Source organism: Denticeps clupeoides, chromosome 8 (genome assembly GCF_900700375.1).
Source record: "Denticeps clupeoides chromosome 8, fDenClu1.1, whole genome shotgun sequence".
Lineage (NCBI taxonomy): Eukaryota > Metazoa > Chordata > Actinopteri > Clupeiformes > Denticipitidae > Denticeps > Denticeps clupeoides.
Window position 1 is genome coordinate 18,793,318 of NC_041714.1, and position 6,471 is coordinate 18,799,788.

The following is a 6,471-nucleotide window of genomic DNA, read 5'->3' on the forward strand; positions in this document are numbered from 1 at the left end:
ACGTGCCAGAGCTGGGTGGTGAGGGAACATGGCCGCTTTCCAGGGGACCAGCCACTCAGATATGAAATAATTGAGCAGGGGGAGATGAAAGTTGGGGCGCGGCAAAAGCGACTCCCGCTCGGGGGGGGGGCGGCTGCTCGCCGGCCTGCGACTCATTTCCTGTCTGGGCGCCTGGGCCCCACGAGAGAAACCCAATAGCCGGGCTGCAGCGGCGAAACAGGAAGTCCGTCCAGGGCACCCCGCTGCCACTGAGTCACGGCTGCTGGGGTGACGCCATCTTGCTCTGGTCTTCAGGAATCCTGCAGTGGCTGCCAGGATATCTGCTGCGCTCGTTAAACCCCGCCGAACGCGCGCCTCGTATTTCATACGGGAGGAGAAGGAATCTGCGAACAGTGGAGAAAGCTGCCGAACCCCCACCTGCACCGTGTCCTCCCATCAACGCGATCCAGATAGCGCTGCGCTATGCACAGTTTATTCGGATAAAGGGGCGTAATCTCATTACATTTACTTTTACAGAATTTACCAGACGCCCTTATCCAGAGCGACTTACAATCAGTAGTTACAGGGACAGTCCCCCCCTGGAGACACTCAGGGTTAAGTGTCTTGCTCAGGGACACAATGGTAGTAAGTGGGATTCGAACCCGGGTCTTCTGGTTCACAGGCGAGTGTGTTACCCACTAGGCTACTAGCACCGTAGCTTCATGAAATTCAAGCTGTGAATTTTTATTTTTATAGATTTATTCGATTATTTATTCGTTTTTTTGTTTGTAAGAGGCCGCGTGACCAGGACGAATTCCTGGTGGGACGTGTGTGTCGGTATAAATCAGATTGTCACCGCACCCGTCGTTCCGCGTGTTGCGGTGGCGCGGGAGCCTCCGTCTGGAAACGTGCTTGTGGCGCTACGCTGCGCGGTAAAAACACGCCTCCGCCTGCACCGGCGGGGTGTCGTGCGGGGCCACGCGTGTTTACGCAGGAGGGGGATGTTTAGGGAAGAGGTCGGAACGGTGGCGACGGACCCGCGAGGCCTACTGGGGGGGCGGAGCTCTGAGGGAGAGCGCCCCAGGTATCTTCGGGTCGTTTATTTCGTGGCTGCGAGACAGTATGGCTCCGGTAAGATGTCTACCACGCGAAGGTCGACGTAATTCATTACGACAAAAGTAACGAGGCTGGAGAGCAGTCTGGCTGGCGCCACGCCCTCTCCTCCACATTGCAATGTTTACCAAATAGTTTGCTCAAATGGAAACGAAAATAAGCCAAAGGGGCTCCTTTTGTCCTCTGAGGGTCCCCAAAACAGAACGTTTCTTCCTCACTGGTTCCTTCTGCCCGGTGTTTGTGTCTTTAAGCCTCTGAAGATGCCCCGAGGGCACCGGTGGGGGGACCATTCTGCCGTGGACCCACAGCAGGAGAGGAAATGGCAGATGTGCGCAGGATCCCAGAGGTTTGCGGTGACGAAGGTGGCCGGTTCGTCTGTCGATGCTCTGTGACCCACCCGTCCCCAGGGCCAGGTTGGGAGGGTGGGAGTGCAGGGCGGGGTTCCGTCTTTGGAGCAGGTGGCACGTTTCTCGTGTCGCCAGCAATCCCTCCCCCTCCCGGCCCCAAGGTCGCGCCGAGGTCTGATGCAATCGCACAGGTGTGGACAAGCTCGGCCAGGGACACCTGCGTCACCTGTCCCCCATTCTCCAGGATACAAATGTTCACCAACAAACTAATTAGCCTGGAGACGAAGACCGCAACAAACCGCAATTTAAAGGATGCGTGTCAACCCTAAATGGTATCGTGTCAACCCTAAATGGCATGTCTTGCACTCTGCTGACTGGTGGCAGTGATGTTCTTCTCGGGTTACTGAGGACAGTAGCAGGAACTTGTGGGGTTGCGACCAACGCCTGGCACTCGGTGCTCATTTATTCAAGCGTCTTCCTTGAAATCTGGACGTTTCCAGCGACCGTAGCGTCTGAAAATGTCGCCGTCTCCGTCTCCTCCTTCAGATTTCGAGCTTCTAAGCTTCGTTTAGGCGCTAAAGGTGAAGCGCTCACTCCACTGTGCAGTGGAGATCATCGCTGGAACCGACCCTGCATGCCTCTGTTCACATCCCTCGAAACTGACCCCCCCCCCCCCAGCGAACGCTGCCGTACAGTTGGTCACCATGGCGACCGAGACAACATGTCTGTGTTCGTGCCGTCGTCTTGTTTTATCTGCTCGGCGCTGTTTTGACTGCCGACTTGTCTCTTTATCCCCTGCAGGACCATGACCAGATTTTAGATGCTCATCAGCGTTCCTCCTTTTATATACGTGCGCGATTTGGCTTGAACACGCAAACCGCGGACGAAAACGAGCAAAGCAAACTTGACGGCCTGGTCCCACAATCCATCAAGCTTTAAATGGGGGGAGGAGAGCGGCGCTGGGCGGGCGAGGAAAGCCGGGTGTTTTTCTGCTCTTTCCATTTATAGCTCGCGCAGACGAGCCTCCTGGGAAATGGCACGCCGTGACTCATGTCTCGAGCGTTCCTGGCCTAAGCCCGCCTGCAGGCCTGCTTCCCCGCCCGTAACCCCGTCTCCGTTTCTCTCTCTCTCTCTCCACCCCCCCCCCCCGCTTCTGCACGTCTCGCCAGACACGTCCCTCCGGCAGACGTAAAAAACAGCACGGGGATGCGATAAGGGACAGTGGGGCGGGGGAAGGGACGTCGGGTCAGAGCGGCCCGAACGAGCTGAGTCAGTCACATGTGCACCGTACGCCACGCCGCGCGCGGCCTCCGTTTCCTGGAACTGTTGTTGTGCCGGTGCTGCGGCGTTGCTCCGCCCCCGTCCTGGTGCAGCTGCAGGCCGCGGGCTATTTACAGTCACATGGGCGTCCTCCCCCCACCCCCGGGCCGGCCCGCTCGGCTTTCATTCCTGTCACGACCCCCCACCCCGCCTCCCGGCCCCTCTGTGTGCTGTCAGGTCACCCGCTTGTTTGTTCAGATGGAACTGAAGAGGAAATGAAAGCTCGAGGCGGGTTTAACCCTTCGCAGGGACCATTATTTACAAGCTGCAAATGTTCATTAACGAAGAAGGAGTCGTGATTATGAAAACCCCTCTAGAAGCATCGATTTTTTGGGCTTTAAATGTGCATCACAGCCGTTGTTTCTGATGATGGTGATACGAAACGAAAACGGCAGCAGCTGCTTACTGCTAGCAGCACCGATGGGCGTTTGGTAACACCCTGGCCCATTTACACAGAAACTCCGGAAATATTTTCCCATAATTACAGAGTCGGCCACTTTCCCTCAGGCACGGGTGACGTTTTTTACAGACACTAAATGCGTTTGCTCAGTATAAAAATAAAGGTCATTTCATCATTTCATTATGAATAAATGACTCAGCAATTTATCATTCATTGCTAAGGAGGAATCTGGAAAAAGCTCCTCGGTCTGAGAGTCCTTTAACACAAATGAAAACGGAGTTTGGCACGTTTCGGAGTCAGTTATTGAAAATGTCATCGGCTCTGGTGGGTTTTTTTTTTCCGGACTTGGTCACCTCGGTGGGGTGGATGGGCCGAGTCGAGTCGTTCAGGGGAAGGAGAGTATGGGAAACATCAAACAGCTGTGCTGGGCTCCTCCAGAAGAAATCTTGCTGCGCTTAGCACGGCCCTGAGCCCCGAGCTGTTTTGTTTGGACACGTTTGAAGGTGCCTTATCACCGTGAACCTTTCTCAGAGGATGGAGGAAGACAAACACTGGAAGATTACAAGATTATGTGTGGCCTGTTTGAAGCACTTGTGAGGTGCAGTGAGGGAAGGTCTCGCAGATGGGAGGTTTTCTTTGTTGCCGGTGTCTCCTTACATGGTAGTTTTGGAACGTGGTCCTTTCTCACACAGACCTCCCACGAAAGTGCTTTTCTGTAAAAGAAAGACATTTTAGTTTTATAGAACAACTAAACATCTGGTAATGTATTTTTAATGCATTTCGAATCAAATGAAACAAGTCAATGTTAATCTTTTTTTTTTTTGTATGGTTGCTATGCAACTGATCTATTTTTGCTGTGTCATGTTCTTAATTCCACTCCATCGCTCCCCACTCGGTTCTTGTTATGCCTGGGAAACAAACCAGCTCTGTCTGGCCATCGACCAACTTAAACAAGAGAGGCCGTGGAGTGTGATCTGATTTCATCACGCAAACAGGATGAGCCGTCCCACCAATGGCCAATCAGAGGCCAGAACCAGGGATGACACTGAACTCCGGGGTCAGGGGTCGTGTGTGCAAGTCGCTGGGTTCACTCTGCTCCTGCGTGTTTGTTTAGGGATGGTTTGGGGAATTCTGGCCTTCTGAGAAACCAGCGTTCACACTTAACAGGAGATTTCAGAACTAGAGATGATGTAGGTGTTCGTAATTACAGTTTTCACTGTGACACATCTGTGGAAAGACGTTGCCAGATTTTGTGTAATAAAGCCATAAATCATTCACGCTTTCAAAAAAAAAAAAAAAAAAGTTTTTCTTGCTTTAGATACAGTGTGGGTTACTTTGTCCTACACCTCCACATTGTCCAGATGTTCTTTCAGTGTTTAGCTTTGTTCTTCAGAGTCTTGTTCTTGTTGTTAGGTCCTCAGTGGTGCAGTGGTGGCCTAGCAGTTAAGGAAGGTTGTAATCAGAAGGTTGCCGGTTCCAATCCCGATCCGCCAAGGTGCAACTGAGGTGCCACTGAGCAAAGCACCGTCCCCACACACTGCTCCCCGGGCGCCTGTCATGGCTGCCCACTGCTCACTTAATGGGTTAAATGCAGAGGACATTTAACATGGACTTTAGCTGTGTGCACCGTGTGCTGTGCTGCTGTGTATCACATGTGACAATCACTTCACTTCCATACTACTACCTTCTTCTCCAGCAACATGGAGTCTCGGGATGTTAAAAGGAAGAGTCTGTGACGTCAGAAAGTTCCTCAGAGGGATGTGGGGACATGATGTGACTGAAGTGGATTATGGGCGCTGGCGTGCTTAGCTCCTGACCTATAAATCTCGCCCGCCTGAGCAGACATTTCATTAGAAAAAGCTGAGAGGAGCTGAAAAAGCTCAGACTGCAGACTCTTCAGGTCCATCTCAGTAGGATGGTAGTAGCCTAGTGGGTAACACACTATGAACCAGAAGACCCAGTTTCAAACCCCACCTCATACTATTGTGTCTCATACTCTGAGAAAGACACTTAACCTTGAGTGAGTCCAGGGGGGCTGTCCTTGTCACTACTGATTGTAAGTCGCTCTGGATAAGGGCGTCTGATAAATTCCATAAATATAAATGGTGACCACTTAATCCTCTCCAGATCCTGCTACTTGTCATAGACTCACAGTACAAGTTGCAGTAGTTATTAGAGTAGGAAACATCCAAGAAACATCTGAACTGATCCAGGAGACCATGCCAATTGAGGCACATGGTAGCTATAACAACAGGCTAGGGATAAAGGATGGGTGAAGGGTGGTGGGGTGACATTGGTTGGCACCACAGACCCGAGTTGGGCAGCTCTGCCAGTGGATCTGTCTTTTGAGTCTTGGTGACAATGTCCATCCTAGCAGATATTCCTAGGTTGAACGACGGTACGGAGTGACCTGCCATGGGGCATTTACTCACCACCGTCACATCCCAGGTCATCTTCATTTAATGTGTTGTGTTCATCACCGTCATTCAGCTGGCAGGGTTCCTCTGTTGCAGAGCCATCGATCATATCATCTCGAGAGAAGACTTGTACCATGTGCGTCCTACAACTGACATGCCATTTAATTGCAGGTTCCTATGTAGCTCCTCCTATTTTCTTAAGCCTGTGTGGGGTAGTGGTGTCCTATTAGGTAAGGAAATGGACCCGCAATCAGAAGGTCCCCACACACACTGCTCCCCGGGCGCCTTTCACGGCTGCCCACTGCTCACCAAGGGTGATGGTTAAAAGCAGAGGACACATTTCGTTGTGTCACCGTGTGCTGTGCTGCAGTGTTTCACAATCTCTTCACTTTCACAGGATGACATTTTGCACAAACTCAGTGTCTGTTTCTTTGTGGGACACATTTGTTCAAAATATCTAACAACCTCGGCAAATGAGAATTAGTTCCAAAGATCTAAACTCAACCTCTCATGGGCAAACGTGGCTGGATTCCTGGAGCAGGGAAGTGATAAATCCGTCCTGGTTTTGATTGGACGTGTCCCGAGTGTTTGCTGAGCCCTGGAGACTTTTATTGCTCTGCTCACTTTTGCCAACACAACCGAAGAGGGATGAGGGAGCCGCGGTGAAACCGGGGCAAAGACCTTAGCGCAGCAGAAATGCGAAAGCTGGAACACATTTTTCCCCGCAGCTTGGGCTTTACAGTCCCGGGGCTGCTACGGCGCTCAGCCGCTCGAGTTTCCTTTAAAATCCGGCGTGCGAGGAGTGTGCAGCCAGCAGTTCTCCAAAGGAACGGCAGACATGTCTGCCACATTTCGAGACGTCGGGAGCCCGGTGAGAAGCGCGTGGGAGAAAGCT